Source organism: Leopardus geoffroyi, chromosome A1 (genome assembly GCF_018350155.1).
Source record: "Leopardus geoffroyi isolate Oge1 chromosome A1, O.geoffroyi_Oge1_pat1.0, whole genome shotgun sequence".
Taxonomy (NCBI): domain Eukaryota; kingdom Metazoa; phylum Chordata; class Mammalia; order Carnivora; family Felidae; genus Leopardus; species Leopardus geoffroyi.
Genome location: NC_059326.1, coordinates 97,926,845 through 97,954,220, shown reverse-complemented (window position 1 = coordinate 97,954,220; position 27,376 = coordinate 97,926,845). Strand labels below are relative to the sequence as shown.

The following is a 27,376-nucleotide window of genomic DNA, read 5'->3' as shown; positions in this document are numbered from 1 at the left end:
ATGTTTAAAATTCTACAAACTGGTCTTGCCTAAAAAAATACAAATTGGCCTTTAAAAATAAATTCGGATTTGAATACCTAATGTACGCATTTGCCTTCAAACTTTTGCATCTGAGTGTCCTTCCTAATTATATGTTCATGCACAGCATCAAATTCTTCCAAAGCTTTTTTTTTGTTAACAACCTATGCTGTATTTCCTCTTAATTACTGTTCATGTACCCCTCAGTGTGAGTAATGCCTAAAGCAGATGGCGTCTCCTCTTAGGAAGCAAGCATTTGGCCAAATAGTATGACAGAGCCAATTTCTGAAATTTGACAGGTACCCTTCAGAATGGATACACCTCTGTATCACAATTTCTCAGGTATGAGGCACTGCTGAGACCATTTTGTCACATTTCAGTCTGTCCCTCGCCCCCAACCAGCATCATGTTAATACAGAAACATACATCAAGAATTAAGGAATTTTGAACTTTTGGTCACAAAAAAAAATCATATTCATACAATGTTCTATTTATGTCATACATGTTTAACATCAAACTTAATAAAATTCAACATAAGCCAAAGAAACTATTTCTAAGATTCAAATACAAAGAGATGTCAGTTAAACTCTACCCTTCTTTTTTCCATTTTGCAAGCCTTTATCCTTGGAGAGTATATTATATAATCATTTTCCATTATTACTCTTTTCTGTACTACCATGAACTATTTTTTCTTGGGTCAATGCAAAACATTGTTGTTCCTAGTGATTATCTCTTGAGGTAATCATCAACAGCATTAGTCACCATCACCAGTACATATTGGAGGAAAAAGTTAAAAACTAGTTGATACAGTTTGTCATTTTCTAATATGGCAAGCGGAGCAATTGAATGCAATCATGTTGTAACAAGGGATATATATTGGACAATAGGACATTCTAATGAAATTAAATTTCCATTCTGTAAAGGCAATATATGAGTCGAGTTGGAAAAGATGAAAGTTTAGAAACCATAAATAATCCTTTCAAACCATGACAGACAATTTTCCCTGCACACAAATGGATGATTTTTAAATGAACAGAGTTTCACTTTTTGGCAAGCACTTTACAAAAGATCTAGTTGATACCATCGAAAACTATTCAAGTGAATATAGAAATGGACAACCTAGAAATCCCACCTTGGGAAAATTTTCTCAACCAATGAAAATATTTTTTATCAAGCAAAGCTTTTATATTTCAATTCCCACAATTAATCATTCCCTGTAAGTATACTATCACACTAAAACCTAGCTCCTGAAGAGCTGTACAAAACAGGGATCAGAAATATTCAAAGAAGCAATACTTTTGCACACTCTTAATCTCACTCTCTCTAATATCTCCAGTTCCAATTCAGTAGACAGAGAGGGCAGACATTGTCACCAAGAGGAACCAGAGCTAAACAATGAAGAAGATAAAGATCATTCGTCCTTTACTCGCTCATAACCACTACTCTCCCCCCCTTTTCCTAGCACACAACTTCACTGTTTTTCTTTGTTCTTCCTTTATTCCAGATGTATTTGTTAAGTACTATGCTGAGGATTTTCCTAAAAAGTGAGGACTCAGGTGAACAACAGCGAACATGGTGTCGGTACCTCTCGTGGAACGTACAGTCTAGCACAGGAGATAGACCTAAACTAATAAGCACCAAAAAAAGGGAAATTATTACCATGATTAAGTGCCACGAAGAGAAGGAAGGTATATGGTGGCACGTTAGCTCGTCACAGGAGGGCCTGCTGCAGTCAGGGAGGAAAGTAAAGTCTCTCTGAGGCAGTGATCCTTTTGTGCACACATGAACTTGTTAAAAGTGGGCAAATGTGGAAGGATGGGGGTGAAAAGACATGAAGCACCTGACACAGAAGGAACAGTACCCACTGAGGAAGAGGAATCTGCACAGTTTAGTGAGCAAGCAGGCAGAGAGCAGGAGTGGGATCAGGCCTTATTGTGAAGAAGTAGGGTCTGATCATGCAGGGTCTTCAAGTTTACATTAAGGATTTGGATCTTTATCCTAAGAACAGTGAGAAGTTCTCGAAAGATTTCCAAGCAAGGGGATGGGATTATAATATTTGAAATAAATATTCTCACTATAGTGTGAAAAACAGAATGGGGGAAGGGAAGCACAGAGAGGAGAAAAGTAAGGAGAGGGTCCCACAGAAGCCACTGAAATGGTTGAGGAAAGAAAATGATAGCTTAGACAGGACAATGGAAGCAATAATGATCCAGAGATAGAGAGATATCTGTGGGAAATATTTAAGTGGTAAAACTAACAAAATGTAGGGATGAAATGAGCATAGATGTAAGGGGAATAATATGTTATTAAGGCAACTCTAGGTTTCTGGCCTTGGTAATGTAAAGAATGATAACATTTCATGAGAAAGAAAAGAGGACAGGAGGACTAGGTTTGATGAGGAAGTCAGGGAATAGGGAGGAAGACAACTCAAGGGTTGATTTGGACATGACTTGCAGGTGTCTGTAAGGCAAAGCTGTCAAGAGGACAGTTGGGGACATGAGCCTGGAGTCTAGGAAGGTGTCCGACTAGAACTGCTCATTTGTAAGCCTTCTGCACACAGATGAGAAATGAGCCTTGTCAGGGTGCCTGGGTGGCTCAGTCGGTTAAGCATCCGACTTCAGCTCAAGTCATGATCTCACGGTTCGCGAGTTTGAGCCCCGTGTCGTGCTCTGTACTGACAGCTCGGAGCCTGGATCCTGCTTCAGAATCTGTGTCTCCTTCTCTCTCTGTCCTTCCCCCGCTTACATTGTCCCTCTCTGTCTCTCAAAAAAAGGAACAAATGCTAAAAAAAAAAAAAAAAAAAAAAAAAAAAAATGAGCCTTGAATGTGAATTAGACTACCCAGGGCAAGGGTCCAGGGGGAAAAAAAGAGAGTCTATGAACAGCTTTAAGGAAACTCAACATTTAGCGACTTGACAGATAAGAATCAGCCTGCATAGCTGGCCTCTATCTCTTTGGCTGCCTTCTTGAAATTATATGACTTAAAAGACCAACGAGGAGAATATGGGATCATGGAAGCCAAGGCAAACAAGTTGAAGGAACAGTGAGGATATAATACACACTGAAAGCTAATGACATGTCAGGTAAGGTAAGTATTGACAAATGTCCTCTGGGGAAGGTCAAAACTGAATATGAACATGAGCTACAGTGGTAGAGTAACATGGGACGGGTGGGAGCCCAACTGGAGTACATGGAAGAGTTGATGGGATGTGAGCAAGCTGACTCTCAAAAAGCCTGCTGTTAATGGCCTTCCGGACTCAGACCTGGGCCTGGGCCTCACAGCCCTGGTCTTCCTGAAGCTGTACAGGGCTCTCAACAAGTCTCTCTCTTCGTCTTCAGCCAGTGGTTCTCCACCATAACACACTTAGGAGTCAGTCACACCTATTGATTCGGACTCTCCAGCTGTACAAATCTGGTCTTTGTGAATATGCTGCTACAATCAGAAGCCAGTTCTAACCCAGTGTGTCTCAAATTTTAGCCATTCACATACCACTGCCATAATTATTATCAAGTACATGTCCCTCCTGTGCTGTCATTTACTTATATTTCTTTAACTTGGCCCACATGAAGACACAAATTAACCTGCCATTAAAGGAAAATTTATGTTGAGACCATAGATGTAAAACTGTTATTCATCATAAATGGAAGGTTATTATAAATAAAAGAGCGAAAGCAAAATGCTAAGTTCTAGCTAAATACTTCAGTTCATTGAAGACCCTGAACCTGACATATGCCTTAAAATAAATGAACAAAAGGTGAGGGGTCCTAGTTAGTAAGAGAGATATTAAAAATATACTTACCCCGGGGCGCCTGGGTGGCGCAGTCGGTTAAGCGTCCGACTTCAGCCAGGTCACGATCTCGCGGTCCGTGAGTTCGAGCCCCGCGTCGGGCTCTGGGCTGATGGCTCAGAGCCTGGAGCCTGTTTCCGATTCTGTGTCTCCCTCTCTCTCTGCCCCTCCCCCGTTCATGCTCTGTCTCTCTCTGTCCCAAAAATAAATAAACGCTGAAAAAAAAAATTAAAAAAAAAAAAAAATATATACTTACCCCAAAACCCAGTTGAATGTTTTCATAAGATGTGTGCTTATTCTCTGCACAAGTTCTAAAACTGTGGTGTCTTCAGCCCACAAATTCGGAGATGTGAAAAGAAAAGAAAAAAGTGACCTTCTTTCCAAGCTTGCTTTGCACTGTCCTATCTCATACTTGTCATAAGAACTACTTAGAATCTCCTCCCTTCAGAATTACCCGTAAAATTTAATATTTGTCACAGCCTGCAGTTAGTTACCCTGAGGAGTCAAACCTAATGAACTTAGCATTTGTAACAGAAAGTGTCAATTCATTCAAGAAACATTTAGTAAGACATGTACTGCCCCAGGGGCTGGGGGTCAGGCATGAAAAGACAAAGTTCCCAAAGTTCCCCAAATAATCAAGTAGTAAAATACCAAGAAGGGAGATGGACATGTAAACAAATGATAATACAGAGTCAAAAGCACAATAAAGTTTAGAAAAAGGAGTAGTTAACAACCTGGGCTGACAGGAAAGAGGGATGCATGGGCAAGCTGTTATTTACACACATAGCCCAGGCTATCTTTGCTTCTTATGCGCTGAGAAATTTTAACTGTGTCTATGCCTGGAGCTATTGGTTATATTTCTCATCAATTTCTTCTCACTTATTACTTACATGAGATTTATTTTATTCAAGGTTAAAGAATATTTCATATATATCAGTAGTTTAATTTTTTCCTGGCAGGGAGATAGAACTTCCAACCCTCCACAAAGTATGACCTGGCTTAAAAGAGCACTATACCCCTAGTCAGGAAAGCCAACAGCTCTGCTCCAGGCCTGCTTATTATCCATGTAACCTTGGAAAATCACTGTATTTCTGGGCTTCAGTTTCTTCTTTTATAAAACAAGGATAATAAAAGTTGAAATGCTTTGATGTTAAGTGGCCTAGAATTCTATTTTTGTAGAATTCATTGTAAAAGAGAAAAATGCTTAAGTGGGATAATTTAATTAAAAGTAAGTAGATTCTAAATTACAAAATGATTATCAGATAATAATTAAATGATACCAGACATATGACATCCAATATAGCTATCTTGAGAGAAAGAATAAAATCCAAATGTATATCAGGTAATTGGGGGAAATTTGTATTTAATTATGACTAGAGATTTAAAACATATTATTCAATAGTCTTCCCAAAAAGCAACCTACATAAATAATATATGGAATATAATTTCATTTATTATAAAAGGAAATAAATCCTCAAGATTATGTTAGACCAGAGAAGCCAGAAACAAGAGTATATATTATATGATTCCATTTATATGAAATTCTACAACAGGCAAAACTACAGGAGCAGAAAGCAGGCCAACAGTTGCCTGGAACTAAGAGAGAGGCTGACTGGAAAGCAGCATGAAGAAAGGGTGATGTTAATGTTCTACATCTTAATTGTGATGGTGGTTATGCTAGTGTATACATTTATCAAAAGTCAGACCACAAATATACTGACAGCTTTATTGAAGTTATGGATAATAAAATACACTCTTAAAGATAAGAAAATAAAAATTAAAAAATGAAGCAAATCTTTATAATTATATTTGATTCAAAATTCATTGAAAAAAGTCCATGAAGCTATCTACCAAACTATTCTACTAAACTATTTACAGTGGTTAAATATGAGAAGCAGTGGGTGGGAAAAGAGGGTTATATACGGCAAAGTTCAACTGATGAGAAGGAAATAAAGGGAAAGTGGGGAAGAGATAAAAGCAGATATTAACATTTTCTTCTGCACAATTGTTTATTGCTTGAATTTTTAAAAGAATTATTGACATCTCATTTAGATACATAAGACATTTTAAATAACCAAAATTCTGGATTCAAGGAGACAGAATAAGCATCCACATTACATCAAAGACTCTGCTGAAATAGTATCATAAACATATAAAATGAATAGCACAATAACAATGCAAAAAATAAGGCATGGTCATCAGCCCAACAAGGATTCCAAAAGATCTGTAAGACAAAGAAAGCAGATTCAATAAGTTGATGGTATAAGGTCCCACTTCAGTCTTAGTGTAAAGGCAAGAGAAGATGGGTATCCCAACTCAAAGACAGTAAAGCAGAGAGACAGAATTCTTTCTTAATCAACCTATTATTCTATTCAAGCCTTCAGTGTATTGGATGAGGCCCACTCAACTTTGGGGAGGGCCATCTTCTTTACTCAGTCTACAGATTCAAATGTTAATCTCATATGAAAACACTCTCAAAGACACATCCAGAAATAATATTTAACCAAATATTTGAGCACTCTGTCCCAGTCAAGCTGACAATAAAATTAACCATCACACTAAGGAATCTGCAGAAAAAAAAACAGACAATAGCGGAGACAAAAATCAGGATGCCTGAGGAAATTTCTGACTCTGATACCACCCTCACAGCCAAAGTAAACAAAGCCTAACTCCTAGCCAGATAATATAAAACATCCCACTAAAGGTGTCTATTCTCAATTCTTTTATCCAATATATCATGTCTGGATTTCAACAAAAAATTACAAAGCATTCTAAAAGGAAATAAAAAACAAAAGTCTTGAAGAGACACTAAGCATCAGAATCAGATGTGGCAGAGATTTTGGAATTATCAGACGGTGAATTTGAAATAACTGTAATTAATGCGCTAATGGCTCTAGTGAAAAAGTGGACAACATGCAAGAACAGATGGGTAGCATAAAAAGATGGATGGAAACTAAGAAAGAATCAAAAGGAAATGCGAGAATTAAAAAATATTGTTAACAGGAAGAAAGAATGTCTTTGATTCAGTTCATTAGTAGACTGGACACAAGTAAGGAAAAAATCAGGGTACTTGAAGATATGTCAGTAGAAACTACCAAACTTAAATGCAAAGACAAACAAGAATAAAAGGATGAAATATAATTACAAAAGGTATAATATATGCATAATAAGAATTCCAAGGGTGCTTGGGTAGCTCATTCTGTTGAGCTTCTGACTCTTGATTTTGGCTCGGATCATGATCCCATGGTCATGGGATCAAGCCCTGCATTGGGTTCTGTGCTTAGTGTGGATCCTGATTGAGATTCTTTCTTTCCCTCTCCCTCCGACCCTCCTCTGCTAGTATTTATGCACACACATGCACTCTCTCTCTCTAAAAAAAAAAAAAAAAGAAAAAAAAAAAAGAATTCCAGAAGGAAAAGAAGAAAAGTAATAGAAAAAAAGTTTGAAGGGGTGTCTGGGTGGTTCAGTTGGTTAAGCATCCAACTTCGGCTCAGGTCACGATCTCAAAATGAATGGATTCCAGCCCCACACTGGGCTCTGTTGCTAACAGCTCAGAGCCTGGAACTGCTTTGGATTCTGTGTCTCCCTCTCTCTCTGCCCCTTTCTCACTCACTCTCTCTCTCTCTCTCAAAATAATAAACATTAAAAATTTTTTTTTTACTTTTTTTTTTTTTAATGTTTATTTATTTTTGAGACAGAGAGACAGAGCATGAACAGGGGAGGAGCAGAGAGAGAGGGAGACACAGAATCTGAAACAGGCTCCAGGCTCTGAGCTGTCAGTACAGAGCCCGACGCGGGGCTCGAACTCACGGACCGTGAGATCATGACCTGAACCGAAGTCGGACGCCTAACCGACCAAGCCACCCAGGCGCCCCTAAAAAAAAATTTTTTTAAGAAAAAGCATTTGAAGTAGTAATGGTAAGAATTTTCCAAAATTAATGACAGGCACCAATCTACAAACACAGCAGGATAAATACCAAAAAAACTTACACCTAGATATATTCAAATTGCAAAAGATCAAAAATGAAAAGAAAATCTTGAAGAAAAAAAAATCAGAAAAAAATCCTAAGAAAATAAAAACTATATAGAGGAGTCATGACTCCAAAGTGTATCAAGCTAAAATGTACATAATTATGAGAAAATGCTGAATTGTAAGAGAACATACTCCATTTGACCTTGATGGTACCTTCCTCAAGTGCCATGTGGGCATTAGACCCACAGACAAGGACATGGAAACTTACATTAATAAGGCCATAATGATCTTTATTGGGTTTCAGAACAAGAATTAACCTACGGAAATTAACAAGATTAATTATGGTGACAAAATAAGTTGTAAATGTTTTCAATTTGAAAAATGTAAAAACAGAAGTATGGCCTTCAAAAGTTGAGCGATAGAAAAAACAATAAGAAAAGTTAGCAGCTCTAAAACAACCATGTTACAGAGCAAGGACTCAAAGGAGACTGTAAAACAGATGCAAAGTGTGTGTGTGTGTGTGTATGCACACACACACACACACACACACACGAATACATAAATATGCAAAATATTTTATATGAGTATGAATGGAAGTTAGAAAGGGAACCAGTAAAACTTTTTAAAATATATTAATTTTTGTCAGTCAGAGAAGAACAGATATCACATGTTTTCACTCATGTGTGGATCTTGAGAACCTTAACAGAAGACCATGGGGAAGTGAAAGGGACAAAAATAGTTATAGAGAGGGAGGGAAGCAAACCATAAGACACTCTTAAATACAGACAGCAAACTGAGGGTGGATGGTGGGTGGGGAAGAGGGGTAAAAAGGGTGATGGGCATTGAGGAGGGCAGCTGCTGGGATGAGCACTGGGTGTTGTATATAAGCAATGAACCACGGGAATCTACCCAAAAAATCAAGAACACACTTTACACACTGTGTGTTTGCCAATTTGACAATACATTATATTAAAAATATATATACTATTTTTTAATATTACATTAATTTTTAACTATTACAAAAGAATGGCTAAAGATGATACTAAAGATGGACTATTACACAGTCATTAAAAAAGGAGCTCTTGCCATTTGCAACATGGATTGACCTAGAGGGTATAATGCTAAGTGAAATAAATCAGACAGAGAAAGACAAATACCAGAGTATTTCACACATTTGTGGAATTTAAGAAACAAAAGAACAAAAAAAAAAAAAAAGAGAGAGAGAGAGAGGAATAGAGAGAGAGTAAGAGAGAGAAACAAAAGACCAGACTCTTAAAAAAATACAGAAAACAAACTGGTAGTTGCCAGAGGGAGATGGGTGGGGGGATGGGTGAAATAGATAAAGGGGATTAAGAGTATACTTATCATGATGAGGACTAACTAATACACAGGTTGTTGAATCTGAATTATATTGCACACTGGAAAGTAATAATACTGTATGTTAATTACATTCCCATAAAAAATTGTTTTCAAGTAATGCATTTCGGGGCACCTGGGTGGCTCAGTCAGTTAAGCATCTGACTTCAGCTCAGGTCATGATCTCACAGTTCGTAAGTTCGAACCCCACATAGGGCTCTGTGCTGACAGCCCAGAGCCTGGAACTTGCTTCGGATTCTGTGTCCCCCTCTCTCTCTGCCCCTCCCCTGCTCGCACTCTGTCTCCCTCTGTCTCTCAATAAATAAACGTTTAAAAAAATTTTTTTAAGAAAAATTAAAGTAATGCATTTCACATGCATTTCAAAACTATTTTTGCGATATAATTTATATATTATGAAATGCTCAAATCCTAAGCATATAATTTAATCAAATCAAACTATCTAGACACTGAGCATTTCCATTATCCTAAAAAATGAAATTAAAAATATTAAAATTCAGAAAAAAATAGGAGAGAGAAGAGGCACAGAGCTAGGAGTTGGGCAAAGAGATAAATTCTCATTTTCAGGAATGTAGGTAAGGTATGTGGCCACTCTCTAATGTTCATTAAATCAAAATATAAAAAAAGAAGCATATTATTTAGAATTATAGAGGTAATAATCAGAAGAACTCAAAACAGAAACAAATAAGTAAGTTGCCTCTGGTGAGTAGGAGTTGGAACAGGATGGAGTGAGCACAATAAACTTACTATAAACTATTGTCATTAAAATTTTTTTTAACCTAGACATATATGCTCTGATAAAAATACAACTTTAATGACTTTAAAAAGAAAGTTTTAAAATTTTTAAACCTTTAATATTTTAAGAGTCTTTTCATGAGGAGCCCAGTAAAGGTGTCTTCAAATGGGTCTCATTCATCTAAGAGCAGGACAGAATCCTACCAGAAAGGGTGATGCCTCTAGGTAGTGGGTCTTTTTACTAGAACTTCAAATACCCAAAGAAGATAAAATAAACCTGACATATCCCTTAGCACAGTGTGCTCACTACTGAGAAAGCAAACTGCCTGTAAAGTAGTGAGAGATGTCCCATGGTGAAAACACTTCTCAACAAAGGACACTAAGAGAGAAACATTAACACTGGATTTTGCCCATTAGGATGAATAAAACAAAGAAAGAAACAAGAAACCTGGAGATACTCAGTGTAAAGATTGTACTGTGGATTGTGCTACAACTGAAGTACATATTTGGGCATCAAGAAGAAAAAATACAATCATCTTGCTTTACTTCCCCAAAACCTGAAGAAGGTTACACATTTATAATTATCAGTGAGTTGTGGTAAGGACACTAGTTCAACTACTTTTGATGGAGTTCAGGTTGGTCAAGGGGAGATGGAAAAAAAAAAAAAAAAAAAAGAATTTAGAGATCAAAGACCCAGATTTAAGCCTATCCATGCTTTACAACTTTGGGTCACTGGCCAAATAAGGTGCTTTTCTGAAACTTGTTTCCTCTTCTATCTGTATCTCCATTTCTAGTTCTATTACGGATAATATATGGTAACAATAACAAGAGCAACAGTAAGGACAAAAAGAACCATCTCAACATAACTGCTGGGTTTATTCTAAAAATAATATGGTATGATGGTTAACTCTGTATGTCAACTTGACCAGCCACAGGGTGTCCAGATTAAACATTATTTCTGGGTGAGTCTGCAAGGGTGTTTCCAGGTGAGATGAGATTACCTTTGGAATTGGGGGACTCACTAAAGTCTTATGATGGTGGGCATTATCCTTTGAGGGCCTGAAGAGAACACAAGGCAGAGAAAGAAGGAATTCACCTTTTTCACCCCCTGCCTCACTGACTGAACTGGAACACATCACCCCATCTTCTCCAGACCTCAACTGGGATTTACACCATCAACTCCCTTCATTCCCAGGCCTTTGGATTCATTACACAACTAGCTTTCCTGGATCTCTAACTCGCAGATGGCAGACATTGGGACTTCTCAGTGCAGTGAATAGAACTCTTGCCTATAATCTGCTGCTTATATCCACAGGGTATTATTACAAAGAAACATAAATAAAATTACTAATCCATCACTATAGCTTAGAAATACAGTTGACAAAATAGTTTCTCATATATCTGGAGGAAATGATAATTTTAGGGGTGGGTAGGCAATTTTGATTAAAAGAGAAATCTATTGCATAGAAGGAAAAAAACAGATGAGCTTGTGAAATGAGTTTTTAACATGCAGTAATAGGTTTTATAGGCTAAAAGTTATAACAAACATTTTTGGTTCATGTTTATTTAGCAGAAATAAAATGTTGTCGATTATTTTTAGAAAATATGTGCCATTCAACGGGGCACTGGGGACACAAACAAGATAGAGAAATAGGCTGTATGCAGAGGGTTTATATTCCTGTGACCTTGAGCATTTGGTGAGATAAGAACACCATGTTAAGTTTAACTAATTAGGGCAGAAGCTCCAGTGTAGTGGCTAGGATAGGCAAAGTTATTCAGCAGGAATAAATCCCACAGTGTCAATGGTGTAAGATACTAAAGACTTATTTCTCATATAAAGTCTGCCTTTGTTCCAGGTGAATTTCCAAGGTTACATCTTCCCTACGGCCTGTGAGCAATCAGGATGTTTTTATCCTTGGTCTCCATGATCAACATGACAGAGAGAGATAGAGACCCTGGCTTTGATAAATCACTGCCTTGGCCCAACCAGTGACTCACATCATACCCACTCATAACCCAATTGCCATGATTCATCACATGGCCCAGGCCAACCTAAAGCTGAGAAGGCCTCTTTCCAAGGTATCTGGAAGGACAGAAGAAACAGATATTTATGAACACTAGTAAAGCTTGGATGAACAGGGACCCTTATCCACTGCTCTGCTTATAGTTTATGCTCTCCCCTTAATGATACTATTATGTAAATGAAGTAAATAGAAATAAGCAGAAAAGCATGAGTTCTAACTAGCTAAACTGGGGAAGAGGATGTAGGGAAGAATCTAGATTTGAGAACCCAATGGATTAAGGGAATCTTGAATAATAAAGATAAATTGTTCTTTCATTGATATGACTATGACCAATGTAGATAAATTTTCCTGAACCCCTGCTGTATCTCCTCTTTATCACTACCTTGAAAAAGGTAAATTCATTCATGAGTTGCTGACAGCCAAGGTAGCTTATGCTCTGAGTGCTCACTCAGCACCTTGCTTCTACCAAGGAGGATCTACCCACCCACAGGGAATAAGAAGCCACCACTGAAGAGGAAAAAAAAGAAAAAAGTAAACAAGGACAAAATGGGAACTTGAAATGGAGAACGATGCTACTTTGGACAAGCAAAATTTGAAGGCAAAAGAATTAAAGAGACAAGGAGGAAGAGAAGAAGAAGGGGAAGAAGGAGGAGGAGGAGGAGAATTTACAAGAGTTCATGGAATTTTCCCAACTGCAATAGTTTCTGTGTCTTACCAGTTGCCTCTAAGACTCCATGGATGGCAGTGCAGGGAATAAATATAAATACAATTTAGGTAACTACACTTGGTTTGTGTTTGTCTATTTTGAGACATATGGGTAGAAGTTTGCCTCTGTTTGTATGGCTGACAAAGGAGAGAATTCAGGATTTGTGGGAGGCATTTTCTTTGCTGTTTGTAAATGTACATTTATGTGCAGGTAGCTTTTATGGTAGCGTATGACTCAAGGTCATTTATTTTTACTGACATTAGAAGCATTTTAAGCTATAGGAATATACCAAAAAGGTTACAGATTACATCACTAAATTTCCTTCTGACTCCTAAGACATGTGTGCTCCCTTTAGGCTTGGTTTTCAATATCTTTTGCAAAAGCAAAAATTCCTTTTTTAAAAAGTCTTTTTTTTTTTTTTTTTCTTTAAAGCCACGTTCGTAGAAGTTAGATTTTTCAGGAACAGAGGACTATTTCCTTCACGTTTAGAAAGCCATTCTTTGGCCCTCAGGGACCTTTCTGTTGCTGGGTATGGAAGGATTAACAAAACTTGCCATGAGGGAGAGCAACCTAATGAAACCTGAAAAATCCTCATAGTCACAGCACTGCAGAACCCATCTCCTTCCTTTTCTTTTCATTCAGTAGGGAAGCAGAAGTTATAAATTTATTCCTTTCGCATTCTACCTTCTACCTGCTTTATAATTAAGGAAGTTATTTGGCCTCCATTAGGCCTCAATTTCCTTCCCAGTGAATTAAGACCAACGAGTAAGATATTCCCTGTGGATCCTTACTGTGGCAAAAATCTGTAATTCCATGACATGGGACCTGCCTAAAGAAGCATGTGGATCAATTGCCAACAGCTCCTTTTTCCCATAAGTCAGTATCAACTACCACTTCAAAATGAGATCCTTGGATTCCTGGTGTGATAATGGTGGTCTTGGGGGATCTAGGGACACATGATGCTCTTGGGAAGTCCAGTGCACGAGTTTAGTAAATGACATCTAGACTTTCCCATAAAAAAGTACAAAGAGAGTACTGGAAAGCCAGGGGCCTATGGGAACCTGAACTGAAGAAGGGCCAAGGACCTTTAGAGCATATGACACTTCAAAGAATCCTCAATCCTCTCATCCTTCTGAAGGCAACACTCAGACCACACCTAGCCTCACATGGAGGCAAAAGTTGAGACCCCTATCACATCTACCGTGCTAGGCAGTGATTTCCTCATCCTACTTTTTAAATTATTTTTACAACCATCAAACATGATCTTCTAAGGGCTTCTCTACCTATTTATTCCCCTACTTAGACCATCTCAGGGAATATGGATAGGTCCTGCCATACCACAACTCAAAAAAACTTTAAAAGCACATAATTATTATTTTAAGTCAGCCTCTCTTCATGCATAAGACCTCTCTGAAACCTCAAGCAGGTTATGACTCTCAAAGAACTGCTGTTTCTAAGAAACTCCAAATCTCCTAATATATTCAGCAAGAGTTCATTAACAAGTAAAATCAAGGCCTGACAGATTATTGCCTTTATACAAATGACCTTATTAACCAGCACAGTTAACTATATATTTGGTAGGCACTGAGCATTTCCTTAAGGAAGCGTCCGTCTACATAACCTGATGATCTAAATTAATAGATTCTTACTAAACTGCTTACATGTTATTACTGGTAAATCTCATTAGCCAGTCAATGAACATGTTAAATTATCAAAACGAACAGCCTGAACTAAGCATAATAATTATATGTTGCAGAGATGCTCTCTTTATTATAACTGGATATTTTCACATAATAGAAATACTTTTGATCCTATGCCTTGCTAATCTGTAACAAATTGCTTCTTTATTCTTTGTGTTGAATTTCCTCATCAAATTCCATAAGATGCTTTCCAGATAGCTTTATTTTTGCTTTGTTATTGCTTAAAAAGACCTATCAGTATTAACTTGGGCATTTAGTTACTTCATTCATTCAGCCAACATTTGTCAGGATCTTCTTTGAGCTGATGTCTGGGTGGCTATTCCCTCAACAACTCTAATTGCCTCCTCTAACTTGTCCACCCAAAGTAAGCTTATATCTTCCAAACTATTTTCCACACTGAAGCCTGAGCCTGTGGCTTCCCAGTGCTCTTAAGACAAAGACCAGAAATCTTATCTTGCCCACATGGCTTTCACGGTCTAGCCTCTACCTATAATTTCAGCAATATTCAGAACTGTGTTTTCCTTCACTCTTTGTACCTCAATCACAGCCATGTCATTTCAAATCCTCACATTTGCCAAGGGTCCTCTGGCCCTTCGTTATCTGCTCTGCCTAAAACACCCTTCCAACACGTTTCTGAATCAACTCCTGATCATCTTTCAAATCTCAGATCAAGTACCATTTCATTAGCAAACTCAGCTGACCTATCTGAGTGGGTTGATTATCCCTTGTATCTGCTCTCAATGCTCCCTCCCTTCATCTAACTGGTCACTCTCAGAATGCTAAATTTCTTTCTGAGATAATTTAATGTCTGTCTCCCCTACTAGATTCAAAACTCCAGGAAGTCGGGATCACCATTTTATCTCCATTAAGAAAACACAGTGATTGACACATAATTGGCTTACAATAAATACCTATTGAATAAATAAAGAATAAATACAAAAATGTTTGAAATGTTAAACTTCTATATTATTTAAAAAAAAAAAAAGAAAAAGAAAAAACAAAGCTTTGCACAAAATAGCAGTCTGGCTGTGATAAAAATCTATCATGTGTGGCTGCCCAAGGACTTCTAACCATCCTCCATTTTGATAGTTCTCCATATTGTTGACCCTCAGCTTTGCCAGGTTGAATCTAAAATCGGTATTTCCCAACATTTCTTTCTTTCAGCATGTAGACTTCTGACTAGTTTCCATCAAACAGATACACCAATGGAAGAATTGGGAAAGCAGATTTGAAGATCATGAAGCTGCTGGGCTCTTCTGGCAACAGCAGTTATTAAGGCATTTGATATTCTACAGTATCCATAGTTGATGCTCTGAAACTGGGTCCTGGCTTTGTTGATTTGGGGACAACGGTAGAATGGTTGGTAGAACCAACAGTAGGATTTCTACAATACTGGGCTCAGAGCAAGCGGGGCATTTCTCTTAACTTGATCACTTCTGTCTATTTGGCCTTCACTGAAGATGGTTTGCTAGCACTTCCAGAAACTAAAGAAGCTAATTAATTTCCTTCCACCTTCAGCTAGCTAGAATAAATTATTCTGTCTGCCCAGAAACCCTAAACAGATACCCTTGAAGAAAATATTTGCAATGTGTGCACAGCAAACCAAAAAAATTTCCATAGAAGGAACTCCCACAAATCAAATTTATCAACAACCCACAAGAATACGAGTGCATGATTCACAGAAGCACATCAGCCAATAAACATATGAAAACATACTCAATCTTATGTATTATCAGAGAAATACAAATTAAAACAGTAATAGAATATTGTTTTTTATTTATGAGACTGACAAGTGTGTAAAAGATGGAAATATCCAACATAAACAAGGACACAGAGAAATGGGTGATATCATTAATGATTAGAAAGGAGAGAGGTTTATAGTCATATATTTAGGCATTATCATCAAGGTATAAATAAGACAAAGACACACTATCATCAGTATTAATCAAAATTGTTTCAGAAATCCTGGACAGTGTGACAAGACCAGAAAAAAAGAGTAAGAAGTGTCAAAATTGGACACAAATAATTTCAATATGCTTCACTTGCATATGATAAAATCTTATACCTGGAAAAGCCAAGACAAGCAAGTATTATCCTTAGTAAGAATTTAATGTGGGGCGCCTGGGTGGCGCAGTCGGTTAGGCGTCTGACTTCAGCCAGGTCACGATCTCGCGGTCCGTGAGTTCGAGCCCCGCGTCGGGCTCTGTGCTGGCAGCTCAGAGCCTGGAGCCTGCTTCCGATTCTGTGTCTCCCTCTCTCTGACCCTCCCCCGTTCATGCTCTATCTCTCTCTGTCCCAAAAATAAATAAACGTTGAAAAAAAAAATTTTTTTTAAAAATTAAAAAAAAAAAAGAATTTAATGAGATAGCCATTTATAAGGTAAATAGGCACCACAAAAAAATCTACCTTTGTTATATTTCAGAAATAACCAGAAATTATAATATCGTACATACAAAAGCATTAGATACCATATGTAAAGGCATTAGAAGTCACTATAATACATAGAAAAGATATAAGAAAAAATATACAAGGCCTCATGAAAAACAAACTCTAAAATGTACTGATAGATGTTAAAAGAAAATTTAGATAAATAACTCAGAGGCAAAGACATGTTTTAGGATGTTTATTTTATCAGTGTTTGCAGCAACAAAAAACAAGATTAGAAACAACGGTCCTCCTATAGGAAATATGATTTAATTATCATTGTGATATATCAACAAAATGCACTTTCCAAAAAAGAAAAAATGTTAAAAAGAATGGGATAGAAAGTCAGAAACAGTAAAGTGGGGGTTACTAGGGGATGCAGTGTGGGAGAAATGCAAAGAGAGTGGTCAAAGTGTAAAAATTTCCAGTTATAAGGTGAATAAGCTCTAGGGATCCATTGTATACCATAGCAATTTTAGGTAATAATACTGTATTGTATACTTGAAAGTTGCTAATTGAGTAGATCTTCAATGTTCTCACTACAAAAAAAAAGAAATGACGATTTTGTGATGTGATAAAGGTGTTAGCCAACACTACCAATGGCAATCACTTTGCAATACGTGTATCAAATCAACATGTTATACACCTTAAGTGTACACAATGTTATATGTCAATATCTCAATAAAGCTTGGGGGGATCTTTTCAAAAAGAATGAGGCAGTTCTCTAATTACTGACATGAAAAGACTCCAGCCAAATTTTTCTTATTTTTTTAAGATGTAGAACAATGTGCGTGATTCAGTTTTCTGTTTAAAAAAAAAAAAAAAAAATGCATGTCTGATTTCAGTATCATTGATTGCTGCTCTAACCTTTATTATTTCCCTTCTTCTGCTGCTTTGGGGCTTTATTTGCTCTTCTTTTTCCAGCTCCTTTAGGTGTAAGGTTAGGTTGCCTATTTGAGACATTTCTTCCTTCTTTAGGAAGGCTTGGATTGCTATATACTTGCCTCTTATGGGTGCCTTTGCAGCATCCCAAAGGTTTTGGACTGTTACATTTTCACATTCATTGGCTTCCTTGTACTTTTTTATTTCCTCTTTAATTTCTCGGTTAACCTATTCATTCTTTAGCGGGATGTTCTTTAACTTCCAAGTATCTGTAATCTTTCCAGATTTTTTCTTGAGGTTGACTTCAAGTTTCATAGCATTGTGGTCTATAAATGTGCATGCTATGATCTTGATCTTTTTGTGCTTTTGAGGGCTGATTTTTGACCCAGCATGTGATCTATTCTGGAGAATATTCCATGTGAACCTGAGATGAATGTGTATTCTGCTGCTTTAGGATAAAATGTTTTGAATATATCTGTTAAGTCCATCCAGTCCGGTGTGTCATTGAAAGCCATTGTTTCCTTGTTGATTTTCTGCTTAGATGATCTGTCCATTGCTGTTAAGTCAGGCCCCTACTATTATTGCATTATTATCAATGAGTTTCTTTATATTTGTTATTGATTGATATATCTGGGTGCTTCCAATCTGAGGTTATAAATATTTACAATTTATTGATAGATAGCCCTCTTAATTATGATATAATGTCCTTCTTCATCTCTTGTTACAGTCTTTGTTTTAAAATCTAGTTTGTCTGGGGCACCTGGGTGGCTCAGTTACTTGAGAGTCCGACTTCGGCTCAGGTTACAATCTCGCAGTTTGTGAGTTTGAGCCCCGTGTCAGCCTCTGTGCTGACAGCTCAGAGCCTGGAGCCTGCTTCAGATTCTGTGTCTTCCTCTCTCTCTCTGCCCCTCCCGTGCTCACACTCTATCAATCTCTCTCTCAAAATATAAATAAACATTAAAAAAATAATAAAATAAAATAAAATAAAGTAAAATAAAATAAAATAAAATAAAATAAAATAAAATAAAATAAAATAAAAATCTAGTTTGTTTGATATAAGTATGGCTACTCCAGCTTTCTTTCCACATACATTAGTGTTCTGGATGGTTCTCCATCCCCTCACTTTTAATCTGCAGATGTCTGTAGGTCTAAAATGAGTCTCTTGTAGGTGGCATATAAATGGATCTTGTTTTTTATCCATTCTTATACTCTATATCTTTTTATTAGAGCATTTAGTCCATTTACAATGAGTGATTATTGAAAGACATGAATTTAGTGCCATTGTATTACCTGTAGAGTTGGTGATTCTGGTGATGTTCTCTGGTCCTTTCTGGTCTTTGCTGCCTTGGGTCTTTTTTGGTTTTGCTTTTTCTCCCCTCCCTCTTAAAATTTCTTTTAAGGCAGGACTGGTTTAGTGGACAGTTTCTGTTTGTCTGGGAAACTCTTTATCTCTCCTTCTATTCTGAATGACAGCCTTGCTGGATAGAGTATTCTGGTCTGCATATTTTTCCCATTCAGCACATTGGATATATCCTGCCACTCCTTTCTGGCCTGCCAAGTTTCTATGGACAGATCTGCTGCAAACCTGATCTGTCTTCCCTTGTAGGTTAAGGCTTTTTCCCCCCTTACTCCTTGACAGTAGAACAGATCAATGAAACTAGAAATGGGTTCTTTGAAAGAAGGAACAAAATTGATAAACCTCTAACCCCTTCCCTTTCCAAAAAGAAAAAGGAAAGGACCAAAATAAATGAAATCATGAATGAAGGAGGAGTGATCACAACTAACACCACAGAAATACAAACAATAATAAGAGATTATGAGCAATTATACACCAACAAAATGGGAAATCTGGAAGAAATGGATAAATTCCTAGAAACACATAAACAACCAAAACTGAAACAGAAAGAAATAGAAAATCTGAACAGACCTATAACCAGTAAAGAAATTGAATCAGTAATCAAAAATCTCTGGATGGCTCTCCAGGGGAATTCTACAAAACATTTAAAGAAGAATTAATACCCATTCTTTTGAAGCTGTTCCAAAAAAGAGAAATGAAAGGAAAACCCAAATTCATTCTATGAAGCCACCATTTCCTTGATTCCAAAACCAAACAAAGACCCCACTAAAAAGAACTACATATAGACTAATTTCCTTGATGAACATGGATTGAAAACTTCTCAACAAGATACTCGCAAATCAAATCCAACAATAAATTAAAAGAATTATTCACCATGATCAAATGGGATTTAGTCCTGGGCTACAGGTCTGGTTCAATATCCACAAATCAATCAACAAGATACACCACATTAGTAAAAGAAAGAATAAGAATCACACAATCCTCTCAATAAATTCAGAAAAAGCATTTGACAAAATACATTATCCTTTCTTGATAAAAACCCTCAAAAAATTTGGTATAGAAGGATCATACCTCAACATCCTAGAGGCCGTATATAAAAGACCCACAGCTAATATCATCTTCAATGGGGAAAAGCTGAGAGCTTTCCCCCTAATATCAGGAACATGACAGAAATGTTCACTCTCACCACTGGTGTTAAACATAGTACCGGAAATCCTAGCCTCAGCAATCATACAATAAAAAGAAATAAAAGGCATACAAATTGGCAAGGAAGAAGTCAAACCTTCACTCTTAACAGATTACATGATACTCTACATGGAAAACCCAAAAGACTCCCAAAAAAAAACCCAAAAAACTGCTAGAATGGATACATCAATTCAGCAAAGTTGCAGGATATAAAATCAACATACAGACATCGGTCGCATTTCCATACACCAATAATGAACCAGAAGAAAGAGAAATCAAGGAATCGATCCCATTTACAAGTGCACCAAAAACCATGAGATACCTAGGAAAAAACCTAATCAAAGAAGTAGAAGATATGTACACTGAAAACTATAGAAAGCTTATGAAAGAAACTGAAAAAGACACAAAGAAATGGAAACACATTTCATGCTCATGGATTGATAGAACAAATATTGTTAAAATGTCAATACTACCCAAAGCAATCAGCACATCCAATGCAATCCCTATCAAAATAAAAGCAGTTTTTATACAGCTAGAACAAACAATTCTAAAATTTCTATGGAACCAGAAAAGCCCCGAATAACCAAAGTAAGTCTGAAAAAAAAAACCAAAGCTGGAGGCATCATAATTCCGGACTTCAAGCTGTATTACAAAGCTGTAATCATCGAGGCAGTATGGCACAAAAACAGACACATACATCAAAGGAACAGAATAGAGAACCCAGAAATAGACCCACAAACATAGGCCAACTAATCTTTGACAAATACAAAGGAGGAAAGACTATCCAATGGGAAAAAAAGTCTTCTGGAAATGGTGTTGGAAAAACTGGACGGCAATAAACATAAGAACAAAACTGGATCACTTTCTTACACAATACACAAAAATAAATTCAAAATGAATTAAAGACCTGAATGTGAGACAGGAAACCATTAAAACCGTAGAGGAGAAAACAGGCAACAACCTCCTTCACCTCAGTCGCAGCAACTTCTTACTAGACATGTCTCCAGAGGCAAGGGAAACAAAAGCAAAAATGAACTACTAAGACCTCATCAAGATAAAAATCTTCTGCACAGCAAAGCAAACAATCAACAAAACTAAAAGGCAACCAACAGAATGGGAGAAGATATTTGCAAATGACATATTAGATAAAGGGTTAGTATCCAAATTCTATAAAGAACTTATTGAACTCAAAACCCAAAAAACAAATAATCCAGTGAAGAAATGGGCAGAGGACATGAACAGACACTTTTTCAAAGAAGACATCCAGATGGCTAACAGGCCCATGAAAAGATCCTCAACTTCACTTGTCATCAAGGAAATACAAATCAATACCATGATGAGATACCCCCTCATGCCTTTCAGAATGGCTAAAATTAACAACTCAGGAAACAACAGATGTTGGTGAGGATGCGGAGAAAGGGGAACTCTTTTGCACTGCTAGTGGGAATGCAAAGCAGTGCAGCCACCCTGGAAAACAGTATGGAGGTTCCTCAAAAATTTAAGAATAGAACTACTCTACCACCCAGCAATTGCACTACTAGGTATTTATCCAAAGGATACAAAGTGCTTATTTGAAGGGACACATGCACCCCAATGTTTATAGCAGCCCTATCGACAATAGCCAAATTATGGAAATAGCCCAAATATTATAAAAATATATATATAATGTATATATATTATATAATGCATAATGCATATATAATGTATAATGTATATATACACATATAAATAGATATATGTGTGTGTGTATGTATACACACACACACACACACACACACATATATATATATATATATATATATTTACAATGGAATATTACTCAGAGATCAAAAAGAATGAAATATTGCCATGTGCAACAACATAGATGGAACTGGAGTGTAAGTGAAATAAGTCAGAGAAAGACAAATATCCTATGATTTCACTCATATGTGGAATTTAAGAAACAAAACAGGGGAACATAGGGGAAGGGAAGGAAAAATTAAATAAGATAAAAACAGAAAGGGAGGCAAACCATAAGAGAATCTTAAATGTAGAGAACAAACTGAGGGTTGCTGGAGGTGAGGTGGGGGGATGGGCTAAATGGGTGATGGGCACTGAGGAGCACACTTGTTGGGATGAGCATTAGGTGTTATATGTAAGAGATGAATCACTAAATTCCACTCCTGAAACCAATACTACACTATATGTTAACTAACTTGAATCTAAATATTTTTTTAAAAAATTAAAAATTAAAATTAAAAAATGCATGACTATACATATACAGAAAGCTGATAAAAATCTCTAAGGATATTGTCTCAGACACCTCTTGTGCACACCTCAACACCACTTCTTCCTACAGTGATTGCTGCCTCGGCCATTTCCACACAGGCTTTGACATAGGCCATTTACACCCAGGTCATGTGTGCAAGGTGACCAGGCCTCACTTCAGCCCACACTGGGCACACCTAGGCTCCCTGCTCTGAGGCACACAGTTCTGAGACACATTTTGCATGACTCTTAAGAATCCAGGGAAACAAAGGAGAAGGCCAGAAACTTTCACTTTTTGCTTTACACACTGTATATGGTTTAATTCTTTTATTAAAAAAATTCCTTTTTGCAATTTATTAAAGTACATAAAATATACAGAATTGCTGGAACCTGTTAAATTATGAATTAAATAAAGGAAGTAGAAAAGGAAAGATTCTAGCCAGACGGATGGTTAGGATGAATAGAAAGACTGCAGAGCTACTTATAAAGACTGAAAACACAGGAGTAGGCAGGATTGGAGGGGAAGACGCAGTTTAATTTAGGCAAAATGAGCTGAGGCACCTATATCCTGGTAATGCATTCGTCTGAAGACCCTTTTTCCCACTAGCCATGTGAAAGAAAGGCCTTAGGGTATTTAATCATATAAAAAGAAGCTAGACATTCATTCTGATAACCTATGTAAGCAATATGTAGTCTATATGAGTTTTTAAGCAATAAGCAAATTTAATTACATCATAAGACTTTGAAGGGAAAGTTTATAAACCTAAAAAAGAAAATACTAGATTTGTTCTAGTTTTACAATTCTGATCTTATGGAAAGTGGTTTGTCACTTAAGTTTATCAGCATCAAAACTCATTGACATGGCTGAGTGCCTGGCATGTGTTAAAGATTCGAGAGCAAAAACAGTCTTCTGCAAAACAGTGAGAAAGGCCAAGCACGGTTTCAGACCTTCCCGCCCCACAAACTAAGTCATTACCACCTTCTTTCTAGAAACCAAGGGACCTCAAATTCTTTCTACCTCCATCCCATCAAAATAAATCCTCAGGACATTATAATAAACTTCTTTAAAACAAGGTGTAAATTTGTGATAATCCTAGTAAATTATCTACCCAAAGTGTAGTTGCATTTTTACAAGAGAAAAACCTTAGGAAAAAAATTCAGATGTTAGTCTCAGGTTGCTCAAGTGGGCAGAAGGAGAAGCTTTTTCAAGTCCTAGAATTTATACTAGTTAGGTGGCTAGCTGACTCATCCATTATTTCCACACCTGTGTATGTGTAGTTTAAGACTTGCAGAATAAATATATGTCTTGATGGAAAAATGAACATTATTCTCCTGAAAGGGAAAAATGAATGTTTCATAAGTGTTCATCTTGACCTAGCTAGCTTCCTATCTCTCTTGATCTGGCTACTTTTCCCCAAATCTCAAGCCCCAGTCTCAAAGTTGCCAGCATCACCAAGAATTGGGCACAGTGCATTTTTTTAACATAGGAATAAAATAGTAATTAGGAGCAATGGTTACTGTGTCTACAACAGAGCTGGAAAAGGGTCATTTCTTCTTTGAAATATATCACTCTTCAAATAAATTCTTTACACAAAGGAATAAGAGGTATAAATAAAGTTTCTGTTCCCTGCACAGAGGTCAGGAAAAATGGAGATGTGGTTTTCACTCATGGCTGAATTGAAGGGCAATCGTTAAGGGTGACTAAAAAAAAAAAAAAGCTGGGGAACAGCTAAACTGATTAATTCAAATCCTAACCCAATTCTCCTTCAACCTAAATTTAATAGAGTATTTTTCAAAAAGAAAGAAAATCTATCATACAAGCCCTGCATATGCTAAAAGACTAGGATTGTGAGTTCTATTTCCCCTACAAGTGGTGTGCCTTCAATAGTTTTTGCATTGAGGGAGACCAGTGACTCCCATGATGTGGGTCCCCACCACCCTCCAACCTCCACAGAAGAAACACAGTCAGCAAACAATTTCTATTCTACCCTCATTGGTTCCTTCATATAGAGTACAGCCAGCTTGCCACACAAGCAAGTCACAAGATCTAGACTTGGACGTGAAGAAGAAAAAGTAGTAGGGGTCACGTCTTGTCTTTGGATCCAAACTTCATGTTTCATTCCAGCTTGAACACTAATAAAGCTGCTGCTGCTGTTCTTTGACTCTCGCTAGGCCAAGAGATGAATAATTATAGTCTCCAACCTACCTGTAAGCTAGATGACATAAAGCATACTTCAGGCTTTCAGCTTTACACTTTTGAATCACTAATCATTTCTTTTTTTTTTTTTTTCGAAAAGACACTCTTCAAAAGGTCATCAAATGTTTTAAGCTATAAAAATAGGTCTAGAGTTCCCAAGTCTCTGACCAAACTGAATCCAGATGCAAGACTATCTGCTAAGCTAGGAAAGTGCCTATACCCTAAGCTCAGCAGTGATGCAAAACATATCTGTGGGTCACTAAAGCCACTTTCAAATTGAACTGCCTGATGTCTGTAAAAAATAGGGCCTTAAAAATGTCATAAAAGCTATAAAAAAAAAAAAAAAAAAAAAAAAACCGGAGAAGAGAAAACTGTTTATTCCAAACAAATGTTTTCACTTTGTCCAGAGCGAAGGTTTCTGTGAGATAAGACCCTGAATTAAAACAGCACACAGGCCAAGGTTACTGCCCATGTAATAAAATGTCAGACTTAAAAAAGAGAGTAATCAGGGAGTCCATTTGAACCTTGATTCCATAAATCAGTCACTGAATTCAACCTCATTGCATCTTAGCAGAAACTAAAAGCAGATTACCTCCTAAAACAGAAAATAAGAAATGAGGGCAAAAAGAATGTCAAGTCCTAAGGCCCACAGCATCCCCCTGACCACCCCCTCCTTCCCAACAACACTATCACCACACACTGAGACCCTTCATTCCTTATCTTTAGCCTCAGGCTCCTATCAAGCTCATAAAGGGTATTCTTCACAGGATTTACTCCCCCTGCTTTCTCTTCCTTTCAGATCATTTAGTTGATCTAAAATTCACAGTTGGTGAGAACATTTGAAAAACTTTTAATAGGATAAAATATCACTAATCTGATTCTGGTTCACAATTAAACATTTCTAACATCAGGCTGATTTAACACAGTAAATGGTCTGCATATTGAAAGAATTAATGAGCAATTCTCTTTAAATTAAAATAGGCAAGAGTTTCTCCCCCAAGGTTCTTGTAATAAAAGAAGAGTCTTAAATAATATGAAAGGTAATCTGGAGTTTCCTCATTTCTTTTCGAAGACGTACCATTAAAAACGTACCATATTTTAACAATGCAAAAAAAGAAAAAATTAAATCAGAACTTCCCTACCACTGCCAATTTAAAGATTTATATATAACCTTAGTTTTAACCATCAACTGTTGATTAGGTAATAAACTTATCTGTACCTCAGCAACTCAGCTGTAAACTGGAGACAGACCTTATCCAGATGATGCATGTCAAGAGTACACATACAAATAGGAAAATAAGAGACTTACTTTTTCCTATTGCAAATAAGAGAAGAAATCTCCTCTTCCCCCCTTTTCTCCAAGAATTTAACTATGACTTGTCATTGTAAGTACTTGCTCCTCTCTTTGAAATGTATGCAAACTCTTGTGTCAGCTTTCTAACCCAGGAATATCTGTCTCCTGGACCTGGAAGCAATCGCCCTGAAATGCAAACATCAAGGAAGATAGCACCTCTAGATCCTAGTGTCTGTGAGAGAGGAGGAGTCTACTTTTGGTAGATGCCTTGCTCCCCTGCAAAACTACCTCTTGTAATAGACAAGAAGTCTGGTTTTTCTGTAGATAAAACTAATTAGCTAGCACAGATGGTCACCTCAATTAATAGGTGAAGAAAGGATGAACTATGAGTGAAAAATGGTGCTGTAAAGTCCTCTGTCTTGGGGACTAGTGTTTATCTTGCAAACATACATATAATAGGTCATCTCTGCCTGGCGTGGCAAAAAGGGTAAGATTTCTTTCCATCTTTTGTAATCTGTTACTGGATTGCCTGTAATGTGCCTCACATTCTAGTTTAATGATCTTTCAATAATAAAAGTGTTTTCTTGGGATGCCTGGATGGCTCAGTCAGTTGACCATCTGGCTTTTGATTTTTGGCTCAGGTCATGATCCGAGGGTCATGGGATGGAGCTCCAGGCCAGCCTCCATGCTGAGCATGGAGCCTACTTAAGATTTTCTCTCTCTCTCTCTCTCTCTCTCTCTCTCTCTCCCTCTCTCTCTCTCTCTCTCTTTTTCTCTCTGCTCCTCTCCCTCGCTCATGCTAAAATTAAAAAAAAAAAAAATTCTTAGAATGTTTTCTGTCTCTACTACCTTTGTGGAAAGGATTCCTGGGGTGGGAGAAGATTTTGTTTTTAATTGTATTTCCCCGATACAGAGAAAGAGCCATGGACAAACCCTCCATGTGACATGTGGCCATGGCCAGTTTGCGGCTCCAAAAAGGAATGACTAAACTGACCACTTTGGCTTCATTCTTTCATTTGAATAATTAACCCAACTAAATAGTAGGTATATATTCAATACACAATAAAAATCTATTGGTTGATAAGACATGCTATTTATAAGGGTACTACTATTCCTAAATTTGCTGGGTTTGGTTTTATGTGGTGTTAATTGAACAATCATCTCCTATAATGGCTCTCTATTAAAATTGTATATCTGTCCATAACAGAGGTCATAAACTAGTTAGATCATAAACACTGACTAATAATATAAGTTCACAGAAGGGCTTTGTTTGCCTCCATTGTGTTTTAAAAGCAGTGAAATTGGAATGCCTTTAGGTTTATGAAATCTGCCTTAGAAAATCATCATCCTCCTTATTGTCACCAAGGTATTAGCTACTACCCACTGTCTGCTTTTATCAGGCAGTCTTAGTAGTTTTGCATTAATTTCCTTACATCTCACAACCACTTTTGGGGGGTCGCAATACAATCCCCA

General features: G+C 37.0%; 1 long non-coding RNA gene across 1 annotated transcript; it reads right to left on the bottom strand.

Annotated features, from left to right (window-relative positions):
• Positions 1-185: 185 nt before the first annotated feature.
• On the bottom strand, positions 186-20,617 carry LOC123602276. The gene is made up of 3 exons (XR_006714435.1): positions 20,413-20,617; positions 14,421-14,428; positions 186-196 (listed from the first exon to the last, which is right to left on the bottom strand). It is a non-coding gene; the product is annotated as an uncharacterized LOC123602276 (long non-coding RNA).
• Between the last annotated feature and the right edge of the window lie 6,759 nt (positions 20,618-27,376).